Source organism: Hippopotamus amphibius, chromosome 2 (assembly GCF_030028045.1).
Source record: "Hippopotamus amphibius kiboko isolate mHipAmp2 chromosome 2, mHipAmp2.hap2, whole genome shotgun sequence".
NCBI lineage: Eukaryota > Metazoa > Chordata > Mammalia > Artiodactyla > Hippopotamidae > Hippopotamus > Hippopotamus amphibius.
The window spans coordinates 111,166,133-111,186,683 of record NC_080187.1 but is presented as its reverse complement, the minus strand read 5'-3'; the positions used below and the strand labels follow the sequence as shown (position 1 = coordinate 111,186,683).

At 42.5% G+C, this 20,551-nt stretch overlaps 1 protein-coding gene across 6 annotated transcripts in view; it reads left to right on the top strand.

Moving 5' to 3' along the window:
- Nucleotides 1-20,551, top strand: part of SYK (spleen associated tyrosine kinase) — a 117,495-nt gene that overhangs the window by 9,133 nt on the left and 87,811 nt on the right. The window lies entirely within an intron of this gene.

Sequence of the window (20,551 nt, the reverse complement as noted above, 5' to 3'; positions counted from 1 at the left end):
TGAGCTTTGTGCAGAGATGGTTACAGAACATGGTGTATGCGGACGCCACACACAAAACCAAGCAAGTTAAAATGCTCAAGATATAATTGTCCTTCCACCTTAGGTTGGCAATTTTTGTTAAAAAAAGAAACTTATGAGACCCAGAGGAAAAAAAAAATGAAACATAAGCATAATGAGGAGAGACAAATTCTACAAGATCTTAAGGCAAAACTGCAACGGCAAGTGGGGCAATGGACCCAAATTCCACGTGGAAATTAGTGCAAAGCAAGGGTGGCCTTTCCAATCAGTCAGGAAAGGGAGCATGGATTATTCATTAGTGGTCTTGGGAAAACCGGCTGACAGTTTGGGAAAAATAAAGCTTTGCTCTGTACACCAAAATAAGTTCCAGATTGAACAAAGAATAAAAATCTAACAGTGAAATCGTAAAAGTGCTGGAAGAAAATGAGTGAGTTTTCAAATAATTTTGGACTGATAGCCTTTATAAATATGGTAGAAAATATGGAGCCATGATAGAAAACAGTTGATGAGTATGATTTTCTAAAATTGTAAGCAAGTCCCTATGCAAATGAAAAATATATATAAATAACTGAGGGGAAAAAGCCTATAAGATATATGTATTTTCAAGGCCTGTGGTAAAGGACTAGTAGCCTTCATATGCAGTGAGTTTTTTCAAATCAATGAGAAAAATAAACACACTCCAATAGAAAGATCAGTCAAGGACACGAACAAGCAGCTCCAAATGCAAAGGAACCAGAAGTACACGGATATGCTTTGCCTCTCTGTAATCCCTCGTTGCTTTAAGTGTTTGGTGTGTGGTGAGGTGTGGGGAAAAGAGACACTGCCACAGGTTAGCACCGGCAGGGCGGTTGGGTAACGTCTTCTGAAATGTAAAACACACATGTGTTTTGACTCAACAATTTCACTTTTAGGAACTTGTTACACACATAATTTGACAGAAGTGGGGAAATATATGTGCATACGGTAATTCATTGCAACATTTTATTTTGTAATAGAAAGAAAGAAAGGAAGGAAAGAAAGAATGAAGCAAAGAAAGAAAGAGAGAGAAAAGAATGAAACAGAAAGAAAGAAAGAAAGAAAGAAAGAAAAAAGAAAGAAAGAAAGAAAGAAAGAAAGAAAGAAAGAAAGAAAGAAAGAAAGAAAGAAAAAGAAAGAAAGAGAGAGAGAGAAAGGAAGGAAGGAAGAAAGAAAGAAAAAGGAAGGAAGGGGGGAAGGAAGAAAGAAAGGGAAATATGTATTATGCTTGGTTAAATAAACTGTGGTATATCCATTGAAATTATATATGGCCTTTTTAAACATGTGGAATCTTATAGACTAAGACATAAAGATGTCCAAATTATAGTCAGTGAAGCTGCAAAATATATATATTTTTAAAAACACATGCATGCACATAACAATGTAGGCTACATTGGAATGTTATTTATTACATATAGATGCAGGTCTGCCTGTCCTGATGTGTGTGTGTAAATAGCAGAGAGATCCAAAAGTAAAGGCACCAAACTGTGAGCAGCAGTTATGTGGGGAGGGCAGTAGGGGAACTGGTTTGGAGAGGAAAAAAATGAAATATGCATTTTCACTCTGCATACAGATGTTTGCAGTGATCATCATAAAATGAGAAGGTTTGCTTGGGGGTCTGGGGGCTAAGTAGGATGAGACCAGGAAAAGAACTAATTCAGAACAAAGCATCAATCATGGCTGTTGGGGCCATTCTGTCTCCAAACAAGGTGTTAGGCTTGGAGAGGTTGTGTGGTTTGCACAGAGTTATACAGCCGAGGCTCTCAAGTGTGCCTGTGCACGGCCATCTCCAGAACTCGTCTCACCCACTGATACCCAGGCTGCCTCCAAAGTTGATGTTGTCTAGCATGGACATTCATTAAGGCTTCCTCACCCCCCACCCCAAGTGCAGCAGCCAAAGTTGAGGATCACTGGTTTAGAATGAGTTGATGCAATTCTGTAGCACACAAGCACCTCTTTCAAGCCTAACACAGTTTCCACCCAAACTGAATTTATTGATACACTGGGTATAGTGACAGCTGTGTGTGCCTTTCATTGTAGAGACTCTGGGCACATTAGGTGGTACATCTTCACTTTGTGTGTGTGTGTGTGAGAGAGAGAGAGAGAGAGATGTTGAAAGAAAGGAGAATGATTGAGAGAGAGAGAGAGAACTCACATGTTTTTATGCTGCAAACACTCCATTCCTTGGGAAGTTGCATTCATATAATCTGGAAGCCTGTGGAAGTTTCGGCGGCAGGCATTTGAGTGAGCATGTCAGTGTGTTCTCACTACACTGCTATGAGACTTGTAGGAGGTGAGCACACATTGAAACGATTCTCAGAGAAAAAATGTGTGCACTGGTCTGATAGAAAACCACTTGTGACATTTTCTACCCAAGATAATGCGAATGATTTCCATCCTTCAGATTAGTTCTTCGCGTTTCTCCAAGTCCACTGTACTTACTTTCTGTCAGACAGTGTGTTGTCTGCCTGTTGCATGTGAGATGGTTTTTTCTCATCAGAAGGATGTGAGTGAACAGTCTGGCTCTGGGCGGAGAGGCCTGGGTTTCTTGGCGTCTGTGGCTTCTGGGCCTCGAAGGCTGTGGCGGATGGTGACAGAGGAGCTGCTCTCGCTATGGGCCGTTTGGAGACAGTCTGTGGCTGGGCCTCCCGGTGCTGACTCTGTCTGACCTGGCATGTAAGGGGGACACCATGGGGCACTCACATGCAGAGCCCCCGGGGCTCACCGAGTGCACGCACATTTATAATTTTTAATAAAACTTCTAGGACCACAGCTGTGACCCAGAAACATCCAATGCAGAAAGCCCCTCTGGGGGGCAGTGTGGGTGCCGGAAGCAGACCAAGCACGCCCGCTCTGATTCTGTTACCGACCAGGGTTCTTGGCCTCCTTAAGCAAAAGAAATCGATCAGAGGCCAGACCAGAAACTCAGGCAAGGCTTTATTGGGGCCCCTGGTGCAGCGGGGGGTGGGGTGGGGGTGGGGGGCTGGGGGTTGGAGGGTTAAGAACAAGTAGCAGGTTCCCTTGCTGGCTCCCTGAGGCGGGGGTGGGGAGCTGGTTGCTAATATGGGGTGAGGGTAGGGGTGCGTCCAGGGCTCGGGCCGGAAGGGTGGCTTAGGTGGTTTGCTCACCCCTTTGGTGATATTGAGTGCAGGGGGCATGTGCAGTACCCTGCTTTTGCTCCTGACCCTCTGCTTTTGCTCCCGGCTCTTCGGAAGTGGCCGTTGGGGCTTTTTTGGTTCTTTTTTGTATCTTGTCCATACTTCGCCCCAACTGCACAGGCACATAGTTATTTTTAGTCCCTTATAGTTTCTTCGTATTTTGTTCCTGGAGATGTTTGTCCAGGTGTGAGCACTGCAGTAAAGGGTCCCAGGTCCCAGCCTGTCTCAATTCATCATGCCTTGAAAGTGCTTCAGCGCTGGCCACCTCATCTGCAAAACGAGGCTGAAAAGACCTGCCCCTGGGTGGTTGTGGCACCCAGAGACCCACTGTGCGGAGCGCCCAGCAGACTGGCTTGCAAAGAGGTGCCCTGCAGAGAGGTCATGGGTGGGTACAGGACGTCAAGGAGCTACATAGCCTCTGGTTGCCTGAGGATTGAAAAGGGAGGTGGGGTTCTTCAGGGGACAAAATATCAGAAGACTTTATGGGAAGGTCACAGAAAGCGTGGCTCTGGCCCAAGTGTCACTTGACTCTGAAGCAAGTGTGCGTCTGTTCCCTGGCGGTGCACCTGGGAACCCTGCTGGGTTTTAACAGGCAGCCCATAGGGAGCGTATTCTCCCGTACCCAGTGATTGGACAAGGACACCCTGCTCAGGGGGTCCTGGCAGTATCCTCACCTGAAGTGCTAAAACACTGTGTGACATTATTTTGGCCCTTGTCATCTACTTTTACAACATCCGTTTGGAGACCATGCTGAGGATATTTTTGTGAGCTCTGTGCTCCCAGCACGGGGCCCTCTGTGCATGTGTAGGTGCTCTTAAAGTCCCCTCCTTATATTTCAATGTGTCACATAGGATTTGGATACAGTTAAGCTAAATATTTGGAGTAAAATGTGTCTCTCGTTAATAAAAAGAAAACCTAGAACCCCAAGCTTGGCGCAAGTAGGAGAAACATCTGGAAGGGAGAGGTGTCTGGACCACACAGCTTATTCCTTAGGGTGAATTTATAAAATTCCCTTTGTCAACCTGCAGTCCCATCAGGTGGGTCCCAGGGAGGTGCTGCCTGCTGCTCCATCTCTGACACCTGGCCCAGGTGACGACAGATGGCCTCTCCCCAGCTTCCCCGGCAAGGATCTAGAACTGTGCTGTTTAGAATGTTGCCACCGGCCACATGCGGCCATTTACATTTCAAATACTTCAAAGGAAATAAAATGTGAAAATCAGTTCTCAGTCTCAGTGGCCACATTTCAGGGGCCACTAGCCACATGTGGCTGGAGGCTCTGTGGGGGACAGGGTAGAACAAGCATCGCCATCATGACCGTAAGGTGTCTGGGACAGAGTAACCACTCTGTGTTACACCCGAGCCCCACGCAGTCCTTCCTGGGGAGTCGGGGACACAAGCTTCTACCCCCTCCCACCTTTCCCAGCTCTTGGCACCACTGCGTGTGGACAGCGCATCATTCCATCTTTCCACGTGTGAACCCTGGTTGTCTCCCGTTTCCTTAAGGGGCTCTGACCCTGGGAAGTGGTGGTGGCACCAGGACACCCACATCCTTCAGATGAGACCCCAAGTCTTGTTCACGGGATCTTCCCTGGCCCTTTCATCCTCAACACAGTGACAATCTCCTACTCACCACAACAGCTTCCGCCAACACAGATGCACACACATCACACACCTACATGTGCATGCACACCCACCCACATGCAAACACACTGTGACAGTCTGGCTGAGTGACAGGTTACTAATGACTTACATAGGAACGGAAAATGTTCCCAGTTGTTTTCCTGGGGTGGTCTCATGGGAACACAGCCTTGGGGAATACTAGGTAACGTATCCTGAGTTTAAACACCCTTGGTTCAGTATAGTTTCTGAAAGAATAAGCTAGTTTATTGTTCAAGAGGATTTAGAGGTAATGGAGAAAACTCTCGTACTGATGAATGCCTCTGCAGTGAAAAAAAAAATCCAATGTCATTTTCTCAAAATATTTGGAATCCAAGGTTCTGTCCATTTTGAAAGAAAGCTCTGAAGAGGGAGTATGCTCCTCGTCAAGGCAAAATGAGGAAAATGCGATGCTTATCACATGACCACGTTTCGTTCTTGCGAATACAAGAAAACCAGGCTCATTTTTGGGAATGTGCACCACGGGCATTTGAGAACTCCGAGGGCAGTGGGCGGGCCGGGTGGGCTGAGAGGCAGGTGCATCCTTGGGAGACGGCACCCGAGGAGCTTGTGATGGGGAAGGGACAGGCGGGGGGGGCCCACCGCAGGCTGGTGGGGGGGGGGGACCCACCCCAGCAGGGTGCCTGCCCTGTCCGCTAGGCTCCATCTCTGTCTCCTTCTCATTCTGGGCGGCGGGGGAGGGATGTGCCGTTGGCCTGTCTCTGGAATGTCTGTGCTGCTCAACTTCAGGAGAGATAAAATACCCCAAGAGAACAGTTGCAAGGGTTTGCGAATTATAGAACTTCCTTTCATGATTCAGCCCGACCTCAGGAAGCGGAGCAACGTGTGTGCGATTCCCAAACTGACTTCCCGCCCCCGGCCATTACGCATGCGCGACGGACAGGGCGGACGCCAGCAAGAGGATGCTTTTTCTTGAATTACTATGTTGGCAAAATAAGTATGCCAAAAAATCAGTGTGTGTGAGGAGGCTTTATTGGACTAAAATAAAAGTGGTTTCGTGAGTGATGGCTTTTCCTGTTTCTCCTTTAGAATTCTAAACTTTGACTTTTTTAATTTGTCCATTTTTCCTCCGTGCCATAGCCGGTCCTGCTGCCCGCTTCAGCGGTCAGCTCTGTTTGGATCGGTTTTGAACCTTCTTTACAGAGGCAATCATTCTAGAGCAGTGATCCCCTGTCCTGGCTGCTCACGAGAATCACCTGGAGAACTCAAAAAAAAAAAAAAAAAAAAAAAAAAATTAGTGCTGTCTGGGCCCCACCCCTGGTTCTGAGTGAGTTTGGGCTAGGACCCTGTCACCAGTACTTAAAGTACCCAGGTGGTTGTCACCTGCAGCCAGGGTGGAGAATCACAGTTCTGGCCTAGAGCTCTGCTATTGAACTTGCTATGGAAAGCGCGCTTCTGTGATTTTATGTGCATCTTCAACAGCTGGGACAGCAGGCCAGGCCCCCAGGCTTAGACTCCTAGGCTGCTGTGGGCCCCGCCTCTGCACAGATGAAAATCTGGAGTGATTTTGAAGCAGTCTTGGAAGTGTAACGAGCCTGCTTGGCCTTTGGACTCTTGGCAGAAGCATTAGAACCTTCCTGCCTTCCGCAGCCCTTTCAGTTCGTGTCCTGAAATTGTGTCCTTTGCGCCCAGCCCTTAGCCCAGCTGGACCTTTCATCTCTGGGCTAGATAGGCTTGCCCCTCTCGGGACCATCGGCCCTCTGTCTGCTGGCTTGGAGCATGGCCGAGGAGACGTCTGAAGCCCAGTACTTTCCTTCCCTTTATAGGAGTCTGGATAAAAGAATCCAGGGAAAAGTCCTCTTTTATTTATGCAAATTTACTTTAATTATAACTCTAAATATCTGTTCCACTCCTTTATTTAAATTCTTTACTTCAGGGACTTTGATCTTGCACATTTTGGATCTCCTTTGTCCTTCTAGTCCTTTGCTGTTGAATTCTTTCACTCTTTGTTCACTTCCAATTCATTTTTCTCAAGCTACTCCATCCTGTCCATCACCTTCTTCACAGTGTTAATGTCTGTTCTCTTTTTACTGTTTGAAATGACAGCCATCATTTCTTTCCGGCGTTTTCCCCTGATCTCAGCTTATTTCCCATGACTTTTCTCACCTCCCCAGTTCATCCCCTGCCTTTCGTGTCTCCATTTAGAGCTACTGTTTTTAACAGTGACTCGTCTGTGAAATCCTTTGACTCCGTGGCTGTATGTGTGGCTGTGATTTCATCTGCCCCTTGGGATAATTTTCTGGCCAATGTTCTTTCTGTGCTGTCTGTCTTTCTTGTTGCTTCTCTCTTTTTATTCTTTTAGTATAGTTGTACAGACATAAAGTGAGTTCCTTATCTTGGAAATGAATCATATCAAGGAGCAGCCCAGGATGCGTTCTGGCCTAACAGAATCTTTTTCTCATTTTCACTGGTTTAACCTTTATTTCTTCTCAGGGAGGCTGCTAGCCATTCATTCAGAACCTCCTCTCCACCCTCAGGAGGAAGCTGGCTCCCCACTGCTCTGTAGAAGCCCCAGATCTGCAGGCTTTGAGGTCTGCAGCAGTGCCTCCCCTTCCCTGACCATCTTCCCTAAGGGTCTTCATGCTCTCGGGACAAGCCTTTGCTGCATTCGGCTGCTCCCCAAGAATTGTTGTCCGGGGTGAGAGGGGTCTGCTAGTTCTATGGCACTTCTCTTTCTTGTCCTTTTTGGGGGTTGATTTTAGAGAGAAGCGGGTCGTGACGTCTTTACTCTGTCAGCATCCAGGCCACCTGATATTTTGATATTTATCATGCAGGACGACTTAGCATGTTTGGCATTTTTGTCAGACAACTAAGTTTCTACAGGAACAGTTAAGAACAAGCAAATAAACAGAAACTTTCCGAATGACCACAAAGTTCATGTGACATTCTTTGCTTCTGCCCGGCTCTCTGATCTACTTGGCCAACTGGGGCCATTTCATTGGCTGGTTTCTTGGTCTCTTCATCACGTTGACTCATTGATCACCTTCCACCAGCCAGGAATGGTACTAGGTGTTGGGGCTATAGCAGTAGCCAAGATCCTTCTCTGTACTCAGGTTGTTTATGGTCAAGTTGACAGGAAGCGCCATCCCAGCACCACGCCTTCACCAGATATAACCTCATTTATTCTTCACAGTAACCATTTTAAAAATTCAGAAAAGTGCAGTACCACTCATAGTTAGCAAACACTGCCAGCTTACCATGTTTGTCTTTATTTCTTCTAAAGGGAGAACACCCCACAGAAAATAGAGGTTGTGCCCTTTTTGTGGAGAGTAACTTGCCCAAGGCTGGAGCACAAGTGAGCAGACAGCCTCTCTGGGTGCAGAGTCTGTTTATCCTCTTATTTACTTTGCTGCATTGTCTTGTGTACAAGGCGTTGATTGTGCCCTATTAGCTGTGCGGCTCGTCTACAGCAAATATCAACACCTACGAGCGTAAACCAGACAGGTTTTTCTTATGCAATGGACCAATTTTTAGTAGATGTAAATACAGCCTACATTTTTGACAATGCCAGAAAGCAGCTTGTTAGAGAGCCAAGCAAGTAAAGGGAAATGTGGTTATCAGAAGTTGAGATGAACTGAGATATGAATTGTCCACATGTTCATATCTCTTTAGCCTTGTATTGATTTTTACAATAACCCATACTTTTTCATCTAGTTTGTGACCATTGAGGCCCCTTGTGAATATTCTAGAACTCACTCAAAATGGATAAAGAATGAATCTAGGGCTTCCTAGGTGGTGCAGTGGTTAAGAATCCACCTGCCAATGCAGGGGACGCGGGTTCGATCCCTGCTCCAGGAAGATCCCACATGCTGCGGAGCAACTAAGCCCGTGCACCACAACTATTGAGCCTGCACTTTAGAGCCCGTGAGCCACAACTATTGAGCCCATGTGCTGCACCTACTGAAGCCCACGCACCTGGAGCCCGTGCTCCGCAACAAGAGAAGCCACAGCAATGAGGAGCCTGCTCACTACAACGAAGAGTAGCCCCCACTCACCGCAATTAAAGAAAGCCCGCGCACAGCAAAAAAGACCCAACACACCCAATAAAATAAATTAATTTTAAAAATTTAAAAAAAGAATGAATCTAAGACTTAAATTAAGCATTCCACAGGTTCCATATTTGAAAATTCACCTACTCACCAAAATTTATTTGTAACCCCTAAATCAATACCCGTGGTGCTTCTGTGGCCCTTTATGGGCACGTGCAGGGCAGCAAAATATTTGAGTCACCCGACGTGTGTGTTCCCAGATGAGGCTAGATAAAGTGAAGCTCTGCCTTCTAGTCTCAGCTCGTTCTATAAACAGAGTCTTTTGGGGGGTCAGTTGAGTGGTACACTTTTATTTTTGTGCTTTTTGTTGGTGATTTTGCTGTTTAAAATGGCACAGTGCTGAAACGGTGTCCTAAATAAGCACAGGAAGGCTGTGATGTGCCTTATGGAGAAAATACATGTGTTAGATGAGTTTCGTTTAGGCATGAGTTATAGAACTTTTGCTGTGAGTTCCATGTTAATGAATCAACAATATATATGAAATAAGATGTCTTTAAACAGAAACACACATAAAACAAGGTTAGGTATTGATTGGTTGATGAAGATACGACCTGAGGCTCTTAGGAAGCTAGCCTTGTATTTCCCCCGGGAGCAATGTTCAATATCTGCTAATTCAGTGTTCGTGGCAACTTCATGAAACGTAATTGTCACAAATAACAAGAAATGACTGTATTTTATTTCTTTTTGTGTACAGATCAGGGAAATAATTTTTAAAACCCAGTTAAATGTGACTTTTTATGAGACATATCTTTGAAAGAAATGAACTATTTTATAATCCAGTGAAAATCTCTTCACCTTGCATTTTGTATCTGGTAATTAACTTAGTGGGTTTTTTTTGATCTGCTACTGTGTGCCTGGCGCTGCTTTGATACCAGGAGGACATGGTGAACAGGTCCAGAGGTCAGATCACAATCATCGGGATTAAAAGTCCTCACACCTCATCGATGTGATTTCTGTTTAAATTTGGTAGCAAGCCTAGGGAGTTCTCAAAATAAGAATCTGATTCTCACACAAGTGCTCTTCTTATGAAAGGATAATTTTTCATAGCCTGTGTTTTTAAGTAAATATCTTTCTCATAACCAGGGACTGATTCTATGGTAAGTTCCCTCCCAGCTGCACAATTGGAGGCTGGTGTTGATATACTGTAATACGCACCCACCAGAAGGTCCTCGTGGCTCACAGTATACAGACCCCCTAGGTCATCACAGGTCATATTTGGCACAGGCTGACTCAGAACACTGTCAGGCAGAAACCACCCTGCACAGCAGGGCGACGGCAGGCATTTTCCTCCAGTGGGGCCTTTACTGCATCATACGGCTCAGGTGTAAAGAGACAGGTCCATACCTGGAGCATGCCCAGGGAGCCAGCTATCTCTTTGAACAACACTCAAGACAGAGCTTCAAGGTCCCACTGGAAACAGGCCAAAGCTTTGGTTTTCGTTAGATGTTATAGTTCCTCCAGTACAGATGTAACTTATAAAATAAAGTGCTAACTAGCATGAGCACAAGCAGTGTTGCCTAAATAGGTGGGCGCCACACAGCCAATAGGAGAAGGGCATCCTCTGGGGGCGGGGGTGGGGGGCAGAGCCTCTCCTTAGGTGGGAAATGTTGAATGCAAGCAATTCTTTTCTTTTATATAAAAATGGGCTTTTTCTCAAAATTGCTGGGTTTTTTTTGTTTTCTTTTAATAATTTTTTTTATTTTTTGTATTAATTTTATTTATTTAGTTAGTTAGTTGCTGCATGGGTCTCTGTTGCTGCACAGGCTTTCTCTAGTTGCAGCGAGTGGGGGCTACTCTTCATTGTGGTGTGTGGGCTCCTCATTGCAATGGCTTCTCTTGTTGCTGAGCACAGGCTCCAGGTGCCCAAGCTTCAGTAGTTGTGGTGCACGGGCTTAGTTGCTCCGAGGCACGTGGGATCTTCCCAGCACGGGGATCGAACCCACGTCCCCTGCATTGGCAGGCAGATTCTTAACCACTGCGCCACCAGGGAAGCCCTAACGCAACCAATTCTTGTGATAAAGGCTGTAGGTTCCTTGGAAGGTAAAGTGTTGGTCATTTTAGCAGTTGAAGATTTCTGTGAACAAAATACTTTCGATAACGTCATAAGAGAGAACGTTTTGTTTAAGGCTCTATGTTTTCAAAGTTTCTTGCACCTTATTCTTTGGTCCTCTGCATCACTTTATGTTCTAGGAGGGTGTTTGTGTCTAGGGTGTTGTGGTTATCCCCACTTTTTCCAGTAAGATACATAAAGTACAGAGTATCTTTACTGAAGGTTGTGGCCGCAGGCTGCAGTTGATTTGCCTGAGTATAATCTTGGGCCCTTGTGCAGTCAGAGTGGTGGCTGATGGGGACAGGCTTCACATTTGCCTGTAAAGCCCATGTTATGTAAGGTGAGTTTTATGCTCACTTTTTTATATTTTTGCATGAAAAAACTTCCTTCTTATCACGAATAGTTTCTCATATGCAGACACATGGAGAAAAGAATGTAATGATCGTGCGTATACTAATAACTTAGTTGTGGTAATATTTTGCTGTGTTTTTTTTTTTTTTTTCTGAAGTGCATTCCAAGTAAACTACAGATGTTATAAAATTTCACCCCTAAACAGTTCAGTATTCCTCTCTGAAAAAAAGGCATGATAATAATAGAGTTATCCTACCTAACAAAATTAGCATTAGGGGAAGCCTGTTTATAGCAGCAGAACCACAGAGGCTGGTGAAAAAGAATATGTGAACATATCATCCTAGGAGTGAATGGATGAGAAAGGAGGTCATTTCCACTGATAGGGAGGGTGTGTACTGAGTCATCACCCTGCCTGCTACTAGGACACCCACCCTCATTGCTAACCCCGGGGCATTTCTCAGGTGCCAGGCCACCTGCTATGAACACTTCACACAGATAGGCAGTGGAATCCCCACACCACTCTTGGAGGTGGGTTTCACAAAGATGCTCATTTTGTAACTGAGGGAAGTTGAGCCAGTGCTTGGACCCAGGGACTCTGCCTTAAGCTGGGACTCATGACCCCATCACAGACCACCTTTCCACCCCATGTACCCAGGCTTTCTGTGACTCTACAAGAGGGTTCTGCCTAAAATAAGGCACAGAAAATGCAGCTTGACCTTGCTATTCAGGTGAAAGAGAACATTGCCTTCAAAGCACAAGGCCCTTAATTTTGCAGTTATTGTCATTTTCTTGGTTCAGACCTCAAATCTGGTTAAAGGTTGTGCAGCAGGAAAAGAAGGGAATTAAGACAATAAGGCCCACAGTGTCTCTGTTATTTGGGACAAGGTTATAGTTTATTAACCAGGTAGAAAGTAACACTGGATAGTATCTAAATAGGACACATCAAGTTTTGCTAGCTGTATTGTATTTGGGGGCATATGAGAAACAAATATTTTCTCCTTTGGCGTTCCAGACCTGCATGAAAAACAGAGACTTAATCACTTGAGGCAGAAGTAGTTTAGGACTGTCTCAGAGCTCCTGGGGTGTGTCAGAGGATGTTGGGCTCTCTAGTGATTTGGAGTGAAATAGGGTGGACTGGACTTAGAATCCCGGAGCACCTGTGGGGTGCCTTAGATTTGAGATGAACAGTTGGGGCACCTGTCTGGATAAAACTGCAGTTACATCTCACTCACTCATTCATTATTCATTTGACAAATGTTTATGGACCAGATAATCACATCTGAATCATTTTTTCATTCATTCATAAATTCACAGGTATGATATGGTTATGAACCATCTGCTACAGAATAATCACATCTAATTACAAATTCATTTATTCATTCACCTGCCAAATGTTAGTGGGCCATCATTAATAAGATAGACACCAGGTAAGGGTGAAAGAAAAGAGACACCATCTTCCAGTTCCAGCTTCAACAAGTAAGGAACTTAAAATAGGTGTTGTCACTTTTAAAAATATATATTTTATTTATTTATTTATTTTATTGTTTTTGGCTGTGTCAGGCCTTAGTTGTGGTGTGCAGGATCTTCATTGCAGCATGTGAGTCCTTTCGTTGCAGCATGTGAGCTCTTCATTGCAGCACGTGGGCTTCTCTCTAGTTGTGGCCTGTGGGTTTTCTCTCTAGTTGTGGCACATAGGCTCCAGAGCACATGGCCTCTGTAGTTTGCGGCATGCAGGCTCTTTAGTTGAGGCACACAGGCTCAGTAGTTGTGGCACCCAGGCTTAGTTGCCCCACGGCATATGGGATCTTAGTTTCCTGACCAGGGATCGAACCTGCATCCCCTACATTGGAAGGCAGATTCTTTACCGTGAGACCACCAGGGAAGTCCCAGTATTGTTACTTTATTCTTAATAAGAAAAGCTGGAATAATTGCAAATCAGTGACCCCTCTTAGACTATCAGAGAACTGAAGTCTTAGGGCAGATTGCCACCTAGAAATCTGGAAGAAACCAAAACCTGCTTACCTGGAGCATATACTGCTGGAGCCCTAAGCAGACAGGAACTCTTAAATGGTCACTTTGGTGAGGCTGAGTATGGACTAGTTTGAGAGAGAGAAACTCCAATAGGTCACAGTCTCAGCAGGTCTCCACTTTCTTGGGCTTTACTTCTAGAAACCTTGTTTTAAGGGTACCTGGGATATGTTCTACTGAGGTATGGTAAGACACACAGACAGAGAAATAACTGTCATGAAGATAGAAGTTTTTATATTCACAGATTTCTAGAAATAGGAGGCACAGCACTCCATGCAGGGCTATATGCGGGAGCACCAGGGTTGATCAGGAGGTGGGGGGGCAGGGAAGTGTGGACAAGAGCTTTCGTTGTGGTTTCTGTGGGAAAGAACAGGTGAGGAAGGGTAAGCAGGCTGGGGATTGGCTAGTTTGAATAATTTCAGTGGGCTCTGGTGCACAGAGGGTGTTCCTAGTTGCCTGGTACCTGACCCTGGGATGATTGGGCCAGGGGAATAGTGGCTTGGCATGTAAACAAAGTGGGTGGGGAACTGGTTGTTTCAAATGCAAAAGACAAACTTGTAGGAGTCCTTTACTCTCTGCAGAAATTGGCTAACCCTGGCAGGGGCAGTCTCTCCAAGATCAGCAAGGCCCAGATGTCAAAATATCAGAAAGACAGAAAATAAAAAGGCATGATTCATACAAACGCATCAGGTTCTCATGGTAAAAAATCTGAGAAAAAGCCCCTCATTACTGGCAGGGAGATGCGGCAGGGGGCAGTGGGGAGGGTGATGAGGATGTAGTCATTATGAAACACACCCAGAGCCTTCTCTGTAACAATAGCCTCCTCTGCAGGGAGAAGACTTTGCCATATCCCAGCTGGAGCAAGAGATTCCTCATGCTCCAGTGCCCTTCCGAGGTCCTGTATCACCTAAAGGACAAACCAGAAACAAAGACAAAAATACCCAAAAGAACAAAACAAAACAAATATACCACACACACCCCCACAGTCAACAGGGGTTAAATTTCAAGCAAATTGATTGGAACCTGGCAGTCAGGAAAGGGACACTGAGGCTGGGAGAAGAAAGCTATCCACCAAAGAAATGCTTGCGGAGGTCACAGTCCCCCAGCCTTGGCTCACTAAAAGATTGAGAATAGGAATATTATGGGGACTTCCTAGGTGACACAAGTGGTTAAGAATCCACCTGTCAATGCAGGGGACACGAGTTTGAGCCCTGCTCCAGGAAGATCCCACATGCCGAGAAGCAACTAAGCCCGTGAGCCACAACTATTGAGCCCATGTGCTGCAACTACTGAAGCCCGTGCACCTAGAGCCCATGCTCCACAACAAGAGAAGTCATGGCAATGAGGAGCCCGTGCACCGCAGTGAAGAGTAGTCCCCACTCGTTACAACTAGAGAAAGCAACGAAGATTCAACACAGCCAATAAATAAATAAATTAATTAATTAAAATAGTATATATTTTTTAAAAAAAGGAACGTTATGGAATGCTCCCCTTTCTACACCCCTTACCACCACAATAACAGGTGTGTAGCCTATTAGCAGGGAATTACAGCTGAGAGAGCTGCAAGGCAAGTCAACAGAAGAGGGAAGTTTTGAGGAAGTCAATAGAAGAGACAAAAACAAGGACACCGAAGGACGTGAGGTCTGGCACCTGGAGATACAGAAGACGTGAAGTTCTAGTAGATCCTCAGTCCCCATGAACTGATACAACAGGTCCAGCTTTCAACAAGAAATTATGAGGCAATCTGAAAGAGAAGAGATAATACAGTCACCACAACATGGACCTCGGGAAGCTCACAGAAAGCAGAAAACCAAAGGCAGAGAAAGAAGCTTGAAAAGATCTACAGAGGAATAAGGATAACAGTTATAGCAGTCTTCTCATTGAGAACAATGCAGACCAGAAATGGAGTAGTATAAGATGTGAAGTACTGAAAGAAAAAGAAGCACCAACCTAAAATCTTATATGCAGCTAAATTTATCCTTCAAAAGTGAAGGAGAAATAAAGACTTTCTCAAACAAAACCAGAAAATTCACCACTAGCTGACTGGCTCTACAAAAAAAAAATATTAAAAGGAGTTCTTTTGTAGAAGGAAAATGATATAGGCCTGAAACTTGGATCTATCTGAAAAAAGGAAGAGCATTAAAGAAGGAAAAAATAAAGGTAAAATAAGATACTTTGTTTTTCATAATATTGATTGAAAAGGTAACTGTTTAAAGCAATAGAAGTAACAGCATATTGGGTGGTTACAGCATATGGATACATGAAATGGAAGGCAGCATTATTCTAGAGATAGGATGGAGGAATTCGGAATACTCTGTTATGAGGTACCTGTGCTATATGTGAAGCAGTATGATATTATTCGAAAATGGAAGTTAAATTTTAAAATGCATATTGTAAACTCCAGAGCAACCACTAAAATTTTTAAAATGCTATTCTGGGAAGATACAAAATGGAATCATATAAAATTCGTGGTTAAAACCAGACAACATAGAAACAGGAGAAAGAGGAAAGAACAAATGTAGTGAATAAAACAATGTCAGTTACAAATGTTGTAGGTGTTAATGCAACTAAGTCAGTAATCACCTTAAATGCAAATAGTCTAAGCACACAATATAAGCACAGAGATTGTGAGAGTGGATCAAAAACAAGACCCAATTATGTGTTGCTACAAGAAACCCACTTTAAATGTAAAAACACATGTAAGTGTAAAGATATTCCATGCTAACACTAATCAGAAGAATGCTGGAGTAGCTATATTAACTTTACACAAATCAGACTTCAGAAAATGGAAGATTATTGAGGATAAATGGGATATTACATAATGATAAAGGTATCGACTATCTAAGGAGACATAACAATCTTAAATATATGTGCACATAACAAAATAGCATCAAAATATGCAAGGCAAACACTGATTGAAACCGAAAGGAGAATAGGCAAATCCACTATTGTAACTGGAGATTTTCATCACCCTCTGTTAGTAATTGATTTATTAAGTAGATAGAAAATGAGTAAGAATACAGATGACCTGAGCAGCACTGTCAACAACTTGATCTACTTAATACTACTAAGACACTCAATCCAACAATGGAAAAATAGACACAAATTATTTTATTGCACTTAAACCTTTATTGTGCTTCACAGGTTTTATGTTTTTTACAAATTGAAGGTTTGTTGCAACACTGTGTCAAACAACTCTACCAGTGTCACTTTTACAACAGCATTTGCTTACTTCATGTCTCCACATCACATCCTGGTAATTCTCACACTATTTCAAACATTTTCACTATTATGTTTGTTATGGTGATCTATGATCAGTGATCTTTGAAGTTCTGCTGCAAAAAGATTATAACTTGATGAAGGCTCAGTTGATGGTTAACATTTTTTAGCAATAAAGTATTTCTATTTTTTAAATTTTTTTTCTTTAAGAACTTTTATTGAGATGCAATTGACATACAATAAACTGCAATATTTAAAGTGTACAATCTGATTTTTTTCTTATTAGTAATGTATATATGGCAATCCCAGTCTCCCAGTTCATCCCCCCCCCTCTGCTTTCCCCACTTGGTGTCCATAAGTTTGATCTCTACATCTGTATCTCTATTTCTGCCTTGCCAACTGGTTGATTTCTACCATTTTTCTATATTCTACATATATGTGTTAATATACGATATTTGTTTTTCTCTTTCTGACTCACTTCACTCTGTATGACAGTCTCTAGGTCCATCCATGTCTCTACAAATGACCCAATTTCCTTACTTTTTAAGGGTGAGTAATATTCCATTTTATATATGTTCCACATCTGCTTTATCCATTCCTCTGTTGATGGACATTTAGGTTGCTTGCATGATATGGCTATGGTAAAGAGTGCTGCAGTGAACATTGGGGTGCAGGTGTCTTTTCGAATTATGGTGTTCCGTGGGTATATGCCAAGCAGTGGGATTCCTGGGTTATTTAGTAACTCTATTTTTAGTTTTTCAAGGAACCTCCATGCTCTTCTCCATAGTGGCTGTATCAATTTACATTCCCACCAACAGTGCAAGAGTGTTCCATTTTCTCCACACCCTCTCTAGCATTTACTGTTTATAGATTTTCTGATGATGTCTATTCTAACTGGTGTTAGGAGACACCTCACTGTACTTTTGATTTGCATTTCTCTAATAATTAGTGATGTTGAGCAGCTTCTCATGTGCCTCTTGGCCATCCATTTGTCTTCTTTGGAGAAACGCCTATTTAGGTCTTCTACCCATTTTTTGATTGGGTTGTTTTTTCATTTTTTGAGTGTTTTTTTTTTTTTTTTGAGCTGCATGAACTGTTTATATATTTTGGAGATTAATCCTTTGTCTCTTGATTCGTTTGCAAATATTTTCTCCCATTCTGAGGGTTGTCTTTTGTCTTGCTTATAGTTTCCTTTGCTGTGCAGAAGCTTTGAAGTTTCATTAGGTCCCACTTATTTATTTTTGTTTTTGTTTCCATTACTCTAGGAGGTGAGTCAAAAAAGATCTTGCTGTGATTTATGTCAAAGAGTGTTCTTCCTATGTTTTCCTAGGAGTTTTATAGTGTCTGGCCTTACATTGAGGTCTTTAATCCCTTTTGAGTTTATTTTAGTGTATGGTGTTAGGGAGTGTTCTAATTTCATTCTTTTACATGTAGCTGTCCAGTTTTCCCAGCACCACTTATTGAAGAGGCTTCCTTTTCTCCATTGTATATCCTTGCCTCCTTTGTCATAGATTAGTTGACCGTAGTTTATCTCTGGGCTTTCTATCCTGTTCCATTGGTCTGTATTTCCATTTTTGTGCCAGTACCATATTGTCTTGATTACTATAGCTTTGTAGTATAGTCTGAAGTCAGGGAGTCTGATTTCTCCAGCTCCATTTTTTTCCCTCAAGATTGCTTTGGCTATTTGAGGTCTTTTGTGTCTCCATACAAATTTTAGGATTTTTTGTTCTAGTTCTGTAAAAAATGCCATTGGTAATTTGATAGAGATTGCATTGAATCTGTAGATTGCTTTGGGTAATGTAGTCATTTTCACTATGTTGATTCTTACAATCCAAGAACATGGCATATCTCTCCATCTGTTTGTGTTGTCTTTGATTTCTTTCATCAGTGTCTTATAGTTTTCTGAGTACAGATCTTTTATCTTCTTAGTTAGGTTTATTCACAGGTATTTTATTTGTTTGTTGCAGTGGTGAATGGGATTATTTCCTTAATGTCTCTTTCTGATCTTTCATTGTTAGTGTACAGAAATGCAAGAGATTTCTGTGTGTTAATTTTGTATCTTGCAACTTTACCAAATTCATTGATTAGCTCAAGTAGTTTTCTGGTGGCATGCTTCAAATTTTCTATGTAAAGTATCATGTCATCTGTGAACAGTAACAGTTTCACTTCTTTTCCAATTTGGATTCCTTTTATTTCTTTTTCTTCTCTGATTGCTGTGGCAAGGACTCCCAAAACTATGTTGAATAGCAGTGGGGAGAGTGCACATCCTTGTCTTGTTCCTGAGGACAATCTTTCAGTTTTCCACCACTGAGAATGATGTTTGCTATGGGTTTATTGTATATGGCCTTTATTATGTTGAGGTAGGTTCCTTCTGTGCCCACCTTCTGAAGAGTTTTTATCATAAATGGGTGTTGAATTTTGTCAAAAGCTTTTTCTGCATCTATTGAGATGATCATGTGGTTTTTATCCTTCAGTGTGTTAATATGGTGTATCATATTGATTGCTTTGCATATATTGAAGAATCCTCACATTCCAGGGATCAACCCCACTTGATCATGGTGTATGATCCTTTTAATGTGTTGTTGGATTCTGTTTGCCAGTATTTCGTTGATGATTTTTGCATCTAAATTCATCAGTGATATTCGTCTGTAATTTTCTTTTTTTTGTAGTATCTTTGTCTGGTTTTGGTATCAGGGTGATGGTGGCCTCATAGAATGAGTTTAGGAGTATTCCTTCCTCTGAAATTTTTTTTGGAAGAGTTTGAAAAGGATGGGTGTTAGCTCTTCTCTAAATGTTTGATAGAATTCACCTGTGAATCCATCTGGTCCTGGACTTTTGTTTGCTGGAAGATTTTTCTTCACAGTTTCAATTTCATTCCTTGTGATTGGTCTGTTCATATTTTCTGTATCTTCCTGATTCAGTCTTGGAAGGTTATACCTTTCTAAGAATCTGTCTGTTTCATCCAGGTTGTCCATTTTATTGGCATATAGATGTTGGTAGTAGTCTCTCATGATCCTTTGTATTTCTGCAGTGTCTGTTGTAACTTCTCCTGTTTTAGTTCTAATTTTATTGATTTGAGTCCTCTCCCTCTTTTTGTTTATGAGTCTTGTTTATTAATTTTGGTTTATCTTTTCAAAGAACCAGCTTTTAGTTTTTTTGATTTTTGCTACTGTTTTCTTTGTTTCTATTTCATTTATTTCTGCTCTCATCTTTATGATTTCTCTTCTTCTACTAACTTTGGGTTTTGTTTGTTCTTCTTTCTCTAGTTTCTTTAGATGTAAGGTTAGATTGTTTATTTGGGATTTTTCTTGTTTATTGAGGTAGGATTGTATTGCTATACACTTCCCTCTTAGAACTGCTTTTGCTTCATCCCATAGGTTTTGCATCGTTGTGTTTTCATTGTCATGTGTCTCTAGGTATTTTTTGATTTCCTCTTTGATTTCTTCAGTGATCCCTTGGTTATTTAGTAGCGTATTGTTTAGCTTCCATGTGTTTGTGGTTTTTACAGTTTTCTTCCTATAATTGATTTCTTATCTTACAGCGTTGTTGTCAGAAAGATGCTTGATATGATTTCAGTTTTCTTAAATTTACCAAGGCTTGATTTGTGACCCAAAATGTGATGTATCCTGGAGAATGTTCCATGTGCACTTGAGAAGAAATTGTAATCTGCTGTTTTGGGGTGGAATGTCCTATAGATATCTGTTAAATCTAGCTGGTTTATTCTGTCATTTAAAGCTTGTGTTTCCTTATTAATTTTCTGTGTGGATGATCTGTCCATTGGTGTAAGTGGCGTGTTAAAGTCCCCCACTCTTATTGTGTTCCTGTTGATTTCCTTTTGTATAGTTGCTAGCATTTGCCTTATGTATTGAGGTGCTCCTATATTGGGTGCATATATATTTATAATTGTTATCTCCTCTTCTTGGATTGATCCCCTGATCATTATGCAGTGTCCTTTCTTGTCTCTTGTAACGTTATTTATTTTAAAG